The sequence below is a fragment of the Ailuropoda melanoleuca genome, chromosome 19, assembly GCF_002007445.2.
Source record: "Ailuropoda melanoleuca isolate Jingjing chromosome 19, ASM200744v2, whole genome shotgun sequence".
NCBI classification, from domain to species: domain Eukaryota; kingdom Metazoa; phylum Chordata; class Mammalia; order Carnivora; family Ursidae; genus Ailuropoda; species Ailuropoda melanoleuca.
Genome location: NC_048236.1, coordinates 20,914,931 through 20,933,889, shown reverse-complemented (window position 1 = coordinate 20,933,889; position 18,959 = coordinate 20,914,931).

The following is an 18,959-nucleotide window of genomic DNA, read 5'->3' as shown; positions in this document are numbered from 1 at the left end:
TAAGATTTTATTTATTTATTCGACAGAGATAGAGACAGCCAGCGAGAGAGGGAACACAAGGGGGGAGTGGGAGAGGAAGAAGCAGGCTCATAGTGGAGGAGCCTGATGTGGGGCTCGATCCCAGAACACCGGGATCATGCCCTGAGCTGAAGGCAGACGCTTAACCGCTGTGCCACCCAGGCGCCCCTATTTATTTATTTTTCTTAACATCAAGTTCTCTCGATCTGGGTGCCATTACCCAAAGTTTTTCATCAATCTTGATGACAATTAGATGTTTCTACCATACTAAAGAGCTTAGAATTTGCGGGATTAGTGATTATCATTATAAACACAATGTTTCATAATTTTTATTAGGATTATAATAAAGTAAAACTAACCATTTAGTGATTATGTCTTTGAGCTTTTTTTTGAGCTCTTCTATGTTTATTACAATATAGACTGCAAGAGTATATGTCACAGTTGAAATAATGTAAGTAGATTAAACCAAGATTTCCAATATCTCCAAATTCTGTAAGAATATCATAAACCTTAGACAAAAGCAAAATTTAGATTAATATCTACCCCAAATAATTTAAGTGTAAAATACCCAACTTTAATTGAATATAAAAAAAATAAGCACTCGAACATGATGGTATGAACATATTGAATAAGAATGAGTGTTCTAATATGAATATATTTGGCTATCTGATGAATACATGGCAATGTGTAGCAATGTGTGTGAAATCTTGAGTATGCTATCCGGTTTCTCCTTTCTTGTGTTTCTGTTGATCATAAGGAGAAACAGACAGTTCTTCTCTAAAGAAGTATAGGCCCATCTGCTTCTCATTTTGACTCTCTTTATGCTTGAAAGTTTTAAACTAATTTTCAGACCATTTGTAAAGCTGATCTAAAAGAACTTTAATCTTTAATTTTGGCACTGAAGAAGGCAGTCAAAATCCTGAGTTCAATTAATTTATTTTTTCTAAAATATTTGATATTGCATCATCAGTTTTTTCTTTTCCAACTGAAATTAACATTGAATTTAGAGATTTTCACTATTTATAAATATATTAGAAAATAGCAGATAAGTTCAAAATTTATATATTCTGAAGTCAATATACTGTTAAGCATCTATACTCATGGATTCCTAAGTAATGGCATAACCTCATTTTTTTTGCTCTAAATGAACATCACTATCACTTATAAATAGATTCCATGTATCCCCAATTATAAAGTCAACTATGTGTGTGTGTGTACTCTCTCACTTTCCCTTTACCAACTGATTATCCAAGAATAAAAGTAGTATCTGTCAATAAAAATAGATTAGATTAATTTACTTTATGCTGAGAAATTAGACTGTCAAAAACTAAAATTGCTATTATTAATTTAATAATTATGCTTAAGAGCATTAGTTAAATCTGTTCAAACCAATAGTTATAATTGACATTAACAAAATACAAATAGCATTTGATTCTTTCCATCATTCTTATCTGCTTCCCAGTTTATAAGATTTAAGTGTATTACTTTCATGTCAGGTTGGGGAAAATCTGTGGGAGAGATTTTAGAAATCTATAACAATATGAAATTTTAATCATTCTCTGCTTAGTTCAACAAAAGAATAGCCAAAAGTGAAATAATCAACAGAGTATCTACTTATCCATTACCTGAATCAAGGGTCGGTTGGGTTATGGGTAAAAACTATCCATAGTTTATAGCATCAAGGACTGTGAGAGCAGCAATATGTTTCAAGGCAAGCACTTGTAAGGACTGTTCACTATCATCTATAGTTCTTAGAAAGTTTTATGCTTTGGGGCACCTGGGTGGCTCAGTCAGTTAAGCTTCAGACTTAATTTCTGCTCAGGTCATGATCTCAGGGTTGAGGGATTGAGCACCATGTTGGGCTCTCCACTCAGAGGGGAATCTGCTTCATATTTTTCTCCCTCTGCCCTTTCCTCCAGTGGCACTCTGTCTCTCTCTCTCCCTCAAATAAAGAAATAAATTTTTAGGTGAGCCTGCGTGGCTCAGTTGGTCAAGCATCTTCCTTCAGCTAAGGTCATATCCCAGTGTCCTGGGATCAAGCCAGGCATCAGATTCTCTGCTCAACAGGGAGCCTGTTTCTCCCTCTGCCCCTCAACAACCCCCCCCAACTTGTGCTAACAAATAAATAAAATCTTTTTAAAAATCTTAAAAAAAAAAAGAATTGTTTTATGTTCAGCTCCATGACTTGCTTCATGCTGTCTGTTGGGGAATGGAGTAAGAAACACACAGTGTGCAAGATGCTTGTGTGTGGGTTGTGAAGAGGAAATAAATTTGAGTTTGAGTTTGGTGGTATTGTATAAAAGAGGGAGAAACTAAAGCCTGAACCATACTCACAATATTCCTGCATGTTTTCCATAAATGCAGAGAGGTTTTGCATTCTAAGATCATTCAGAGATTCCTAGTGTCTCCATGTTCTGTGTCTCTAATATTATATGAAAGTGATGTGTTTCTTGGTCATTAAACTTCTTACTATAGCTAGGTAGCAACTGTATTTCTTTTGCTTTTCAGATATTTCCAGAAGTACTGGAAAGGGAACTATGTATTCGTGGGCACATTTAAGTAAAATAAGTCAATAATAAACGATTGTGTGGATTATCTTGCTCCTTACAGAATGTGCTGGTATATTCCCCGGTAAGGCTTTGCTAAGCATGCATGTCGCTGTTGTCTGCATGTTTTGTCTTATGGTGGATAAAGGAACTGGAACTCTCGATTAAGTTGGGCCTGTTTTATTTATATTCACGAGTACAAATCAATTAGACCATTGATAAGTGTTTCTTATAATATTTCATGTTTTATAGAACATTTATAGATCTGAAATAATTTATATAGAAGAAAATTATAAACCATGACTGAATTATCTGATTCATATCCTATTCTGGTGCATTCTAAAATTGTGGGAATTTGACCAGAATGGACTAAACATTCTCTACCTACCATGTAGCCAAAGAAATGATTGTTCCACAAACTGTCATGCTTGAACTTACTGAAGGGTCAAGATAGAAGCACTATGAGGGGTCACAAAAGATTTGGCCATAGTCCCTATGTCCAAGCTGCCTATCAATTCTCCATAGAGCCCCAGGTCAGACACAATCTATAGTGTGCCTGAGAAAGCATCGGTGAATTCTGTAGTTCCTTGTGGTCTGAATATTTTTAAACTAATGGCATTATATGTGGCACAAAGAATAATGGCATTCCACACAGATGTCTACAACTCAATAGAAGGAACCTGGTAATATATTAGTTACAAGGCAAAAGGGGATTCAGGTTGCAGTTAGAATCAAAGTTGCTAACCATTTTACCCTAACATAGGGATGTTATCTTGGATTATCTGGATGAACCTAATATGATCCCATGCATCCTTAAAAGTAGAAAGGAGAACTAGAAGAGAGAACCAGAGATAACAGCATGAGAACAACTTGACCTGATATTGCTGCCCTTGAAGATAAAAGAAGGGTGCCACAAGCCAGCTCAAGAAATTGGTGGATTTTTGAAGCCAGAGAAGACACAGAAACTGTTCCTACCCAGAGGCTATGGAAAAGATAGCCATGCCAACACTTCATTTAAGCCTGGTGAGACTTAGAATTCTGACCTTCAGAACTGTAAAATCATAATTTGTGTCAGGCCACAAATTTACTGTTTAGTATGTTGGCAATGTACAACTGTGTATGTTTTGGCACCTGAAATTGAGGGGCTGTTGTAATAAATACCTAAAACTGTGGAAGTGGCTTTGTGATTGGGCAATGGGAAAAGCCTAGAAAATCTTGGGGAAGCATGATAGAAAAAGCCCTGATTACTCGGGAGAACTCAGAAAGAAGTGAAGAGTGTGGTAGAGAAAGCATTTATAGCCTTAGAGAATCTCTAAATGGTCATTAACAGACTGATACTAAATGATGTTAAAGGCGTTGCTGACAAAGGCTCAAAAGGAAATGGCAAAATGTTATTGGAAACTGGAGAAAGGAGATCTGCATTGTACCTTGGCAGAATCTTAGCACTTTTGGTCCTGCTACTATGTAGATAGAATTTATTAATGGTGGACTTGAACATTAACTGAGAAATTTTCAAGTGTTGAAGGGGCCTCTTAGTTTCTTTTTGAGGCTTAGAGTAAAATGTGAGATAGGACATAGATAGAGGGAAGAAGTGTTAAACCAAAAGGAAACTTATTAAATGGGTTGGGGAAATCTCAGCATCTTCAGGTTGCAAAAGATGCTGAAATTAAGAGATTCACTATTGGAAAATTGGACTCTAGAAAAAAATCAAGGGTGTGGCTGTGCAACCTTTTGCTAACACCTCAAAAAATCAAAAGTTTAAAGTACACTTTCACACAAAAGAGTCTGAAAACTTCAAGTGTGTGACTCAGAGCCTCTCAGCCATACCAGGAAAACTAAAAAATAGAGCTGGGCTTATCTATGAAAGATCTGTGGAGAAGCCTCTTGTCTAAAGGAATGAATGCCATGATCTATACAGTTGTATAAAGGGTCACTGTCAATCATCAGCACAGCATAGACTTGGTACCCTCTCCTTCTCAGCAAGCATTAGAGCATTGTGCTGGAACCCTCCTAAGCCGTAGGGCTCATTTTGAGGCTACGACTCACTGATAATGCTGCCTCTGATCCTCGTTTGGTCTTTGGAGTTTCACATTTGAGAAATGAGTTACAATACATATGGTCAATCTTATGTTTGTTTTATTAAATATTGTAGAGATCAATACGGCAGTAGCTAGCAAAGTTGTGCTGGACAATACAGCTCCTTATCATATATTCTAAGAGCAGGAAAACTATCCTTCCTAAGCATGTATCATCCCTCTGAAGTTCTGGTAGGGGATGGTTTTCATGTTTGGTAACAAATGATGACTTCTTTGGGGTGATGAAATCTTTCTCCAATTTCTGCTGTCTTGTATTTTATCAATGAAAGAATGGTGGAATTTTATATTTTGTAAGAATGAAGACTCCCTCTCTCTTTTTTTCCCTTTGTTTGTTTCTTAAACAGATTCTTAACTGTAGAGAACAAACTGATAGTTACCAGAGGGGAGGTGGGTAGGGGGATGGGTGAAATAGGTGAGGGGATTAAGGAGTGCATTTGCTATGATGAGTATCAGGTAATGTATGGAAGTGTAGAATCTGTATTGTACACCTGAAACTAATATTACACTGTGTGTTAACTACCTGGGATTTAAATTTTCTTTAAATAACAAAATTGTATCATCATAAAAAAAAGAACAATTAAGCATATTGTCATCTGAAGCTTTTGTGAAACTAAATATATTCACAGCACAGTTTTAGGTTTATGAGTTTGAATTCACACTCCTGAATATAAGATCTAGTCCTTACGTCCAGTCTTTCTACTCATGAACTCTGAAGGCATATAATGTATTATAAATAATTTTTTAGTGCAGTCATGTCCCAATAGCACTGCATATGGTTTACCTAGTCTTCTGCCAATATAATTTGACCTAGTGGTAGACAGAGAAGTATCTACAGAATAGTTAAAAATAATAATCTAATGTGGATAAGATGTTATAGCCACATGATATTTTAAGTGTAAACAGAATTCTTAAAGATCAAACATGTTTTTGTTTATACACAAGAATTGAAGTTTTCTTGCACATTAATTTTCAGTAAATTGTTTCACTATGAATAACTCAATGAATCTCAATATCTCATTGCAATGACAGATTATAGTTACTATATCAAAGCAGCATTTTTGAACTATATTGTCTTACCCTTCCCTGATATTTGGTCTCCCACAAGGCTACATTCCTATTGTGAATTTTATAAAGGATAAATGAGGTTGTAAATGCTCATAATTTTTTCTTGATATATTATCATCAAATATACAAAGCTTAGAGGCTAATTTATGTATTATCAATGTATGAGAGCTAGAATCTTCTATTTGATGCTTCTAGCATGTGTTGTCATTTTTCCTTGAATTGAAAATACAGCTCTCTTTCCCTTGGATGTGAAGGGGTGCTGCTAGAAAAGGATGTTTTAAAAAAGAAAGACCATGTCTCTCTGGTTTTCACAGAGCACTCAAATGATGTGGCTGTTTTATGGAGGAGGCAGTTTGGATGCGCTAGACTTTTCAAGAACATGAAAAGCCCTGCTGGGCAATCATTCTCTACATCTGGAGACGACAGAAACTATTTCTCCTGATCTTAGATAGTACCTTCTGGTACCTATACACACAGATGGGGAGATCCTGTCACATTTAAACAACCCCTCTCTCCCGCCCTCCAATCTCTGATACACATTTATTTTCTTGAATTTATTCGTAAGCCCTCATGGGCTTGGAAACATCAACTAGTATTGAATTTCTTAAGGTCCAGGAGATAGAGTAAAGACAAAGCAAATTATATTCTATTGTACCTATTCATACCCCTTAATTTACATTAGTTTTTAACTTTAGGATCAGACTGCAGCTAGGAGTATACAAATACCATTGTAAACATTGGGATATTAGCTAGTCTGGGGCTCCTTTTTACACTGCAAATTATGAGAAATTTATTTCATAATGAGAAAGGTTGAAATTAAAATGTCCCATGTTATTTTACAAATGACAAGATATAGCACAATTATATTAATGTAATGAAGATTATTATATTAAAATACATCTTTTAAGTGGCAACCCTCAGTTCTGTAAAGCAATTTGCATTTCTAGAGACACTGGAGATTGTTGAAAGATAGTCTCCTAATAGAGGAAGAGTATATTACGCTGTAACTTTCTTTGAAAGAGGAGTACAGTATGGAATATGAATCAGTATATTTAGTTTAAAAGACTTAATTTTTTAAAAGATTTATTTATTTATTTATTTATTTACTTACTTACTTACTTACTTGAGAGAGAGAGAGAGGGAGAGAGCATGGCAGGCAGGGGAAGGGGGAGAGGGAAAGTCTTAAGTACACTGTGCAGAGCATTGAGCCTGACACCAGGCTCCATTTCCTCACCCTGAGATCATGACCTGAGCTGAAACCAAGAGTCAGAAGCTTAACTGACTGTGCTACCCAGATGCCCTAAAAAGACTTAATTTAAGAATTTCATTAATTTTCTATTTTCATAGAAATAACACCTGAATATCACAGTGGTAAAACACTACTATGTAAATTGTCATGACAATCAAACAGAGTAGTTATTGCTTTTCTTTTTACAGTTTAGGAAACCAAGTTTCAGAGAGGCTACATGCCACAGAATCACATGCCTTGAACATATTGAATTCCAAAGACTACCAGCTGCCTTCCACTGTAATGGAGACCATGGTAAGGAAAACAAAAAGGCCAGATAGACTCATGATGTTACTAATATTATCCTCAGACTTCGCGCACATAAAATTTTAAAGGCTTCAAATTCTAACTAGTGAAATTGCCTCTTTGAAAATCTTACTAAATCAGTGTACCATTTATCTCACTCCAATCCTGTGACAGTTCTACCCACCCAAGTGTCTATAAAGATATACATACACACACCATGCATTGGGTGATTTCCCCCAACTCTGAAAATGTATATGACTTTGACAAGTTTGGCGAAACTTGTATTTAAGTGATTCTGAATTTTAACCAATTTTAATTTTAATAATTTTTTGGCATTGCATGTTATATATGGCTTTATGTGATAAACTTCAAACTTCGAAGCACTTTATCAAAATCCATTTATTTCTACAACAATCTTACACTGAAATAAAACATTCTTATTTGCAGAGAAAAAAAATCCAACAAAAGAATGACCATTTGTGTTTTGTTTAAATTATTTGATTGATAAATGGGATAGTCCTGGGAGATCCTGTGGCTTGCAATCATCTCCATTCTATTTTCTGAGCTCTAAGGTATTTATCCCGTATTTCTAACATGGCGCTTTCAGGTATGTTTTGAGTTGAGACTATGATGGGCTAATAAATGCTTTCTGTTCTGTAGTACATCATGGAGACACATCTTGGACTACAGGACATCTTCATACATGAAGGCACTTTAAAGGGTACCTAACAAATACTTTTGTTCTAGTTGCATGTCTGGATTACCAGGGGGCAAGGCCAGCATGAGAATTAGAAGCTCTGTAATAACCTTGGAGCCTACCTGATCACCTAGCTGTAGTTAAGTTTCTGAGAGTCTTGAGCAGCTGCAAGCAAAGCAAAGCATATGTGTGTTGAGGCATTAGCTCAGTCAGGTTTCAAAATCTGAAGATTGCTTGGTAGTCACTGGTGCCTTACATTAAGCTTAAATTTGTAGAAATTGATAAGGCTACAACATTTTTCATGGAATGCAATTGAGGAATGGAAACTCTTGAGATACACATAAGTAATCCAATAAATCTATTCTAGTTGATTTTAGGGCAGAAAATATGCAAATAACATTTTCATTCTTTATTTACTGCTGTCCCCACCTCTGATTCTAAGTTCGATTTCAAGAAATAAATTAAACATTGTTGGGTAATGAAGTATAAACTTTGAGACAGATTCAGAGAACATTTGTCCAGATGCATATTGAAAACCAAAAGGCTTTAGAATGTTTTTCATCAGTAATTTTAATCACGTTTATAAATTTTTTCATGCATTTGAGACTGTTAGATGTCTCCTCAATATTCAAATTCATTTATTTATATCTTGAATCTTACTAATACTTAAAGCCCATAATGGATAAGAAATTGGCAGAAAAGGTGGTAAGAAGATGGAACCTGAACTCTTGAAATGTTAATCAAATTTTAATTTTATCCCCATCTTAAGGTCCTATTTCTAAGTAAAACTTACAAATAAGATAAACAAAGTCTCTTAAATGTAACAAAATTTTATTTGCCAATTAAAACATTATATCATTTATAATTTAATTAGACAGGAAGAAGTTGTGTTTTTAGTACTCTCAGTTTAAGAAAAAATATCAATTTTCAGAATTGGCTTCTATTTGGTGGTGATAAAATATACTCTTAAATTATATTTTATGCTAATAAGTTAAAATTCTAAAATCTCTGATGTTCTATAACCATGAATTAAAAGGATTTGCATTAATGTCGAATTACATAGTTAAGTATAATTACACTTTTTTTTTAAAGATTTTATTTATTTATTTGACAGAGATAGAGACAGCCAGCGAGAGAGGGAACACAAGCAGGGGGGAGTGGGAGAGGAAGAAGCAGGCTCATAGCGGAGGAGCCTGATGTGGGGCTCAATCCCATAAGGCCGGGATCACGCCCTGAGCCGAAGGCAGACCGCTGTGCCACCCAGGCACCCCTATAATTACACTTATTACATAATTATTCCAAACTTGGTGTATGGAATTTTTTCACCAAAAAGTTTACATACTTCAAGCATCACTTTTTGAATACTATGTTTGGTGAATAATACATAAATAATATACGTATTTCTTTCTATAGTCATCATGGTGTATATTACATCCCTAGAACTTATTTATCTCATAAAGGGAAGTTTATTTATATTAATTCTACTTTCCTTTATTTGCTCATTATCATAATATTCTGCTAATACATGATAAAAAGTTGCTATCCAAGACAATTATGTGAAGAAACAATTTTAGATTTTAGAATCTTCTGCATAATTAAGAAGTCTTCTTTTCTTATGTTAAAGGATAATGTTGCAAACCTTTCATATTCACAGTGATAAGTATGTGCTTTCTTTTTCCTGTGTGTAATAATCTAAGGGCTTCTTTTAGTTATGAAAATTATATAATGCATTTCTTTTAAACATGAAACTCTACACTAAAGTTGATGAAGATAATATACATAGAGACTTTTTTGTGTGTTTATTTTTTGTGGAATGTCTTTCCATTTCTTTGTATTGTCTTCAGTTCCTTTCATCAAAGTTTTATAGTTTACAGAGTACAGGTCTTTCACTTCTTTGGTTAAGTTTATTCCTAGGTAATTTACTATTTTGTTACAGTTGTAAATGGGGTTGTTTTTTTTAAATTTTTCTTTCTACAGTTTCATTATTAATGTGTAGAAATGCAATGGATTTCTGCACATTGACTTTGTGTCCTGCGACCTTACTGAATTCATCTATGAGTTCTAGTAGTTTTCTGATGGTGTCATTAGGGTCTTCTATATATAGTATCATGTCATCTGCAAATAGTGAAAGTTTTACTTCTTCCTTACCAGTTTGGATGCCTTTTAGTCCTTTGTCCTGTCTGATTGTTATGGTTAGGATTTTCAGTAGTATGTTGACTATGAGAGCGGGCATCTTTGTCTTATTCCTGACCTTAGGGGAAAACCTCCCAGTTTTTCCCCATTGAGTATGATGTTAGCTGGGGGTTTTTCATGTAAGGCCTTTATTATGTTGAGGTATGTTTCCTTTCAACCTACTTGGTTTGGGGTTTTATCATGAATGGCTGTTGTACTTTGTCAAGTGTTTTGTCTGCATTTAAGAAATGAAAAAAGGCATGGCAGCAAATGAAAATGAAAACACAACAGTTCAAAACAGACAATCCTTTGGGATACAGCAAAGGTCGTCCTAAGAGCGAAGTATATTGCAATATAGGCCTACCTCAAGAAGTAAGAAAAGTCTCAAATACACAACCAAACCTTACACCTAAAGGAAATAGAAAAGGAATAGCAAATAAATAGCAAATAGCACCTAAAGCCAGCAGAAGAAGGGAAAATAAAGATGAGAACAGAAATAAATGATACAGAAACAAACAAATAAACAAAAAGTATAAAACAGATTAACAAAAATAAGAGCTGGTTCTTTGAAAGCATTAATAAAATTGATAAACCCCTAGATTTATCAAAAAGAAAAAATATCTAAAAAGATCTAAATAAATAAAATCAAAAATAAAAGAGGAGAGATCACAACAAACACCACAGAAAAATAAATAATTATAAGAAATGGTCATATGGTTGTACCCTTTCTCATCCCACTTGGAAATCATAGTAATTTTAATCCTACTGTAACCTAACCTTAAAAATAAAATGTTTCACATTTGATAAAGGAAAAGGTGATAACTTTTTTTTTTTTTAAGAAAAAGCCCCAAATCAATACAGCCTTTATTTGAAATAAGTCCGAAAAATGATCTGGCATCCTCCTATTTCTGTAGCTGGACAACTTAGATCTTACTCATCAGCCTGCTGGACTGTTCCATTTTCAGAAACATAGATACCATACAAAATTTTTCTGATATCCTTGTTTTTAACTGTTGTGGCTTGCTGAATCAAAGTAGCTGATTTTGATACAAGATCAATATCATTTCCCTCAAGAATTAATTCATCTTTCTGCACTTGAGATGCTGAATAAGCAACACCTGGTCTCATCTGAACCCTGCAGATGTATTTTTCACCTGAGAAATACACATGTGTGTGTGTGATATAGATATATACCATATATATATGTACCATATATATATATACCATATACCATATATATATATGTATGTATACTGGCCTTTTTTGTGCAATTCAACAAGCCAAACTAATTTTTTACCTAAGAACTTTATATTTACTATTTTCTCTGCCTGAAATGCTTTCCCTACATTTTCATTTTGCTTGATACTTTATCATTCAGGTCTCAGCTCAAATATCAGCTTCTCAAACATTGCATTCTGATGAAATCATCAAGTAGCATCATACAGACAGACGCTTTTGTTCTGTGTTATTGTCCCCAGAGCACTTATTCTATCTTAAATTTACCTAATGATGAATGTTTTTGAAATATCTCAGAATATATCACCTTTAGTAATAACATATGTCCTGCCCTGACTCTTACTCCCACTTTTTTCCTAGTCCAGTCTTTGAACTCAGAGGGAAATAGTTCTGGTAAACTCTAGATACTCATGAAGCCAGTATGACTTAACTCTCTTGTCTAGAATGATTTCTCAAGATAACATTAGCTTCAGCATTACCAATGGTTTCCCTTTCTGTCTCAAACATATGGAGTATTCTAACTTGGTGAAAAAAAATGTATTATGCATGCATGCATATATACATATATACACATATAATTTTCTAAGCTTTAATATTTACTACTTGTCATCGTGGATGGCATTGCTAGTCATAAAGTAACTTACATGCTTCCTTTCTTTTATCTACTGATTACCTTGTATTTATCTTATACTTTTTTTCCTTTCATGAGATTTCAACACTGACCTTAAATGATTTGGATCCTTAATTTCTGGTCTAACAGTTTGTAATTGGCCCATTGAGTAGATCGATAAAGCACAGAGATTCTTAGGAATTGCAGACAATTTCCTTCATATAAAGATATATATGGGAACACAAAGTAACTGAAATGTGAAACACTGTAGATTGTTAAATTTTTCTGTCATTGATCTTCAGTGAACCTTAATGTTTCCTTCCTTGACACAGGGAAGAATACAAAATTGCGACGAAGTTTGGTTCCCGGTATATTCTTTAAAAAATATATCTCATTTCCTTTTAATATCCACTAAATTATAAATTAGTCCCCTATCAGTAAGGTTTACATGTCCCCTCTCTTTCTGCTACAACCCCTTGCCATCCTGGCCTGAATATACTTTCCAACATCCTCTACATCTGCCTGACAAGAAAGATAAAGAAAGAGCTCCTCTAGATCATTATTGACCATTCTCTGAATTTTCTGATACGTATCGTATCTTTGGCTACAATTGTATGATAAGACCATTTCTGAACCAATTCTGATGGCCCAGGGAAACTTTGTTGCAGATTGTCTTAAACTATATAAACTTGCTCCTGGTACTGAGGGAGCTCCAATCCAACCAATTTACATGGTTAGGAATGGAGGTGGGGTGTTCCACCAAAAGAAATTCAGAATGCTATTACCATGAAGGAGAGGGAATGGGTTACAGACAACAAAGTGGTATCTACTACAGGGACAAAGTGTATCAAATCGGAGATTACCTCTGCTTGGCTTACTGGAAAAGAACAGCATGGGCTGACGACATTAGTCTGGGAACAGAAAGCCTGAATTATTTTCTGAAACATTTTGCATATTTGCAGAAAGACTATCTCTGAGTTCTTCCTCCTAGCTCTCTTCAGCTTCTGCTTGTTTAGCTTTCTTCAAGTGTTCTTCCAGGGCCCACCCACTCTAAACGAAACAGCCCAGAATAGCTGTGGCTTTGTTGATAACATTAATCTCAAAAAGAAGCCACAGTGAGAGAGTGAGAAGCCATCAGGGAGGGAGAGGGAAGGAAGAAAATTAGATGAGAATTATGCTTCTTTCCTTTAGCAATCTGCCCATAATCTGATATATAACAAATATAACATTTTTATAAATTTGACACTATGATGCCTTTTATTTCACTGAAAGAAAACAAGCTTAGAAATTTCAGAGAATGCAAGAACATAATTTTGTAGATTTTAATTTACTTTTGGACTTTTGGAACAAACTCCAAATTTACTAAGATATTGCTGATGCCTGCTTCTTCAATCTCAGGGTTTTCCATTTTATCTCTCAGGTTACTATTCTCTAGCTACTCAATAGTCTTTCAATTTCAATAATGCTTCACCAAGACAAACTCCTTTATGCCTCCATCTTTTTCTTAGGCTGTTGTCTTTGCTGTGCATGATCTTCTGAAATTCTTCTTTCACTTTCTTCTTCATCCGAGTTACCCCTGCAGTTTGTAGATATCTATTCTCTTCCTCCCCTTCCCTTTCCATCCTCTCTCTCTCTGTCTCTCTCATAGGAATCATTTAAAGAAACTTTTTGTTCCATAGCTAGGTTAAGTTCCCACAGGTCATGCTTCCAAACCACTATATATATATATATATCCTATTATTGATCCTAAATGCAATTTAAAAAATATTTTATGTAAATTTAACATACAATAAATAGTACATATTAAAATTACAAATTTGATACATTGTGACATATGTTATATACCTGTGAAAGCACCAACAAAATCAAGACACTGAATATATATATATGTATATATATTTATGTTTATAAAGTATTTATAAGTGTTTATACTTCCTGCCTCCCCTCCTCTACTCCATTTCATGCAAACACAAAACTGATATGGCTTCTATCACTAGAGATTAGCTTGCATTTTCTTTCTTTGTCTTAACTTTATTTTGAAATTAGTATCGACAAACAAGAAGTACACAAAGTAGTACTGAGCAGTCCCCTGTATCCAATATCCTACTTTCCCTAATGACAACAACTTACCAAACTACAGTAAATCATCAGAACCAGGATACTGATATTAGGAAAGTACAGTGAACTACATTACAGGCCTTACTCGGATGTCCCAAGGCTATCATCAGGATTTCCAGACTGTGGAACTCATTTAGATTCATTTCTTTTTACCAAGTTTTGCATATTGACATAAAAAACAATAAAATAGTCTATAACTAAGTAGCTTATCTTGATCTCTGTTGTTATGGCTTCTGCTCCTGGCTGTACTCTGCAGTCATGGATCTCTCCTGGGGACAGATGAGACTGGTAAAAAGGTTCTAGAGAGTAATATCAATCCCAGATGTGGGGAATCCTTGTTGTGGGGAATCCTTGCAACATACAAAGAGGCAGCAACAACAACAACAACAACAACAACAACCTGCAAAAGGAAGTAGAGCGAAGGGTCTATCTAGAGAAAGAATTGAAGCACAGGTACCATAAGGAAAAATGAGAACAACTTTGCAGACTGGATATAAGGGAGTGTTTAGTGAAAATCTCTAGAACCACCATCAAGTAAATGAAATTGGAGAGGCATGGAAAAGTGATTTTGAAAATGTTAGTTCTGGTAATGAATTAAATAATCTCTAAAATTCTTCAAGAGATACCAATCAAGATAGAAAGTCCTTTTTGATTACACATCGTTTCACATCTGTGCAACTACGAAAACAATCCAATACAAAAGCTTGACTATATGGAGTGCTAAAACTTTTAGTGTGTCACTGAATTCACCCATCACAAAAACCTAGGTCTCAACAGGAACAACACCACTGCCAAGGTACATATCGTCCTACGTTCCCAGTGCTGGTGAAAATCATTAATACTTGCCCAGTGCTGGAGAAAGGAACATTAATCTTTGCCTCTTCCCTTAGAGCCTAATATTTATTTCATTGTCTTGTCCTATAGATTTTATTTCTTAAACCTCTTTCCAATTCATTTACCTCGTCATCCCCATAGTCCCTGGATCTTAATTCAGGTTATTGACCTCTTGGGCTTATAGGTACCACAGCAAATTCTAAATACTCATATTCCCCTTCTTTCTTTCTTGGTCTCCAGTCTGTTTTTCACATTGAAACCAATATGATTTCACTATAAGACATATCCGATGATAGTATTCTATTGCTCCAAAAAATTTCAGGGATTTCTTTCTCCTTGGAAGAAACCCAAAGTCCTTTCACTTTGGCCTCTCTTATCTCTGAAGCCTCATACCTTGCTGTGCCCCACCTCAGACTCTTAACTCCTTGACATACCAACCATTTACTTTCCTTCAACTTGACATGCTCTCTCCAGTCTATGAGACTGCCCTATTTATGTAAGACAAAATTTCACTTCTCTGCATTCTGTTTCTGCTGTACCGGAGGCTGCACCTGCACCTTCCTACCTACAGTTCACTTCCTTCAAACAGCCATTCATTTCCCCCTACTCACAAGTCTTGATTAAGTGCCCATCTCTGTGTTCCGAGAGCTCCCCTATGTTAGATCTTGTTAGGATATATTGTAGTGGCAATGTTTATTTGTCTTCTTCACCAGAGTGAAAGCTCTGTAAGAACACAGACCATGTCTTTCTTACTTAGTGTTGTAAACATCAAACAATCAAAAAAAGCAAACAAAAACCCACAAAAACAACAAAAAGCCCACTGTGACTGGTTCCTATAATATTCAGTAAACATTTGTTGAAGTAAAATTGAACTTCACATATTCTGTCTTTCTATGCAATAGTAAATATGCTAAATGTTATGTTAAATGCATCTATCACTTTGCTGCTACCGTGATACTGGATGAGACTATGGTTATCTTGTATTACCTTGTTGGTGTGTCTCAGAACATAAAACTGCCAGGCTCACTAATAGGTGTTAGCCAAATATATATTTAGTACTGGTGCATATAGGCACTGAATAATAATTGCTTTCAAATGAGTAACACAAAGGAACTTTTTTTCATTAACTCATTACAAGCACAAGAATTATCAAACCTCTTCAAACGAATAATATTCTTAATTTTTAAGCATGCAATATTTCCCCCCTAGTAAAGTTGCTTTTGTCAAGCTCTAGCTTTCTTTTATTCTAAGACCTCTTATAATTTGCTGAGAGAACAATTGGACTGTAATAATTATAATGTAATTTTTATAATTGGTGTCATGCATTTGCTTAGCAGACAATTACAGTATCAATTGGCTATTAAGTAAATGATATTGTCCAAATAGACTTTACATTTTAGAATTGTGAACACAATCTCAGTATTTTCATATATCAAGTACATGTTTTTTTTGCCATATTTTAATATCATGTACTACTGCACTGGATTCACTTTATTCTTAAATGTGGCTGCCTGAAATGCCAGAGGCTACGTTATTTGCTTTTCTTTATGTTATTACATATGGAAAAATCATGATGTGGAATAAAGACAATTATTGCCTTTACCAATTTCTTAAAAATAGAAATAGAAAGTGAATAGGAATACCAGAAAATAAGACATGTTTAATGATTAAGTTCAGTTTTTAAGCTCTTATTGAAGTATAATACACATATATGTTCACATATAAAATGAGTTTAATTAATATTCACAGTTAATTTTCACAGGGTTTATACGACTGTGTAACAGGCTTTCAGGTTACAAAACAGAATATTACCGTCATAACATAAGACCCATTGCTCCATGGCTCGTGCTAGTCACTATCCTCCTCCCCCCAAATTAACCACAATCCTGGCTTTAAACATGATTGATTATTTTTGCTTGTTTTTGAATTTCACATAAATGACATCATATAGTATGTACTCTTTTGTTTATGTTTCTTTTACTCTGTATTATGTTGAGACATCAAAATTGTTCCATGTAGTTGTAGATTGTTGTCATTCTTGTGTAATATTCTATTATCGCATATAGTACAATATTTTTCCATTTTATTGTCAATAGACATTTTGGGAATTTCTAATTTTTGGCTATTATAAATAGTTCTACAATGAACATATATGTATTTCTGTTAGGTTTCTAACCCAGAGTGGAATTTCTGGAATATAGGATATTCATATATTTAATTTTAATATTTACAGTTAAGCAATTTCCAAAAAGGTTTGACCAGTTTGCCCACCTACAAGCAGTAAATGAGAGTTCTGGTTTCTCTATATCCTTGCTAACACTTGTTACTACATTATAGTTATAATAATTATTATTATTAATTTAAATTCAATTAGCCAACATATAGTATATCATTAGTTTATGATGTAGAGCTCAGTTATCCATCAGTTGCATATAATACCCAGTGCTGTTCTTAATGCCCATCACCCAATTACCCCAACCCTCACTCACCCCCCTCCAGCAACCCTCACTTTATTTCCTATATTAACAGTCTCTTGTGGTTTGTCTCCCTCTGATTTCTTTCCATTCAGTTTTCTTCTCCTATGATCCTCTGCACTGTTTCTTATGTTAGTATTATTTTATTATAATTATAAATACTTAAGCCACCTGGCAGAGTGTAGTGGAACAGGGATACATTGTTGTTCTAAGTTTCATTTGTCTGATGATTAATGAAATTTAATAAAGTGCTTTTTTATATGTTTACTGGCCATTTGGGTATCCTTCTTATGAAGTGTCTGTTTAGGCTTTCTGTCCATTTTTTATTAGTTTCAATGTCCTTTTCACATAGACTGATAGAAGCCCTTTTTATCCTTTGTTGAATTTATGTATGGCAAATACTAATTTTTTCACCCTTTGTTCCTTTTTTCTCTCTTAATGGTTTACTTTGATAAATAAAATTTCTTAAATTGAAAATAAACTGATTTGTTAGATTTTTTTAGCATTATGGATAGTGTGAACATTAATTTCAATAAGCTGCACCTTAAAACCAAATATTCGGAAAGCTATCTTTATAAAGTAACAAGCATTTGGACTCTAAGACCTACATTATTCCCTGGAGCTTGTGCATAGGACCTTAGGCAAGACAGTTAATTTCTCTTTCCTCTATTTACTCATTGCAAAAGAGAGATAAGGAAAATATTAATACTCATTTTCCGGACTAAATGCAGAAATAAAATATACTGATGATGGTGAAATTTTTTGTAAACTGCAAAGCATAGCACAAGTATAAGACGATGATAAAAAGAACTATATGATTTTCTGATCATAGACAAAATAGATTTTATGACCCTTAATTTATGCCATGACACTCAGTCAATGTTCACCTCACAAAAAATAATTAATAGATTGGTAAATCAGGGTGCTTGTCATCAATCCATAAATATCTCTAATATTACTAAGTTAAATGAAATTGCTTTAATTGTAATCAAATAATATATATTACAATCAATATATAGTATATTGATTTCTTTTCTATATAATCAAATAAACTTAAATTTCATAGTAGTTTTGTGGTTTTGTTTGGGACCTACAACTTAAACGATGTCTTCTGAAGCATATCAATTCATACATGGACTGTAGCCATGTAAACTACAAAACAATTCAACCATAATGTATTATCATTTTACAGAATATTTCAATATAACATTTATAGATTTATAAGATGTCTGTTAATTTATTTATATATTCAATTAAAATTTATTGAGACTCTAACTTAATAACTAGTCAAGATAGGCTGGATGATGCTTCATGAAAAGTAGCTCCAAACTTTTAGTAGCTTAAAACATCAAAGTTATTTTTCACTCATGCTATGTATCCATCCCAAGTGAGCTGCTGTCTCTGGCCCATGTTTTTCTCATTCTGAATCCAAGCTGAAGGATCAGCCACCATTTAGAACGTTGCTAGTTGTGGAAATGATAATAGCGTTCTGAAGAATCTCTCTTCAGTTATGGTCTTCCCAAGACATAATACAGGTATTTTTGTTCACAATTCATTGA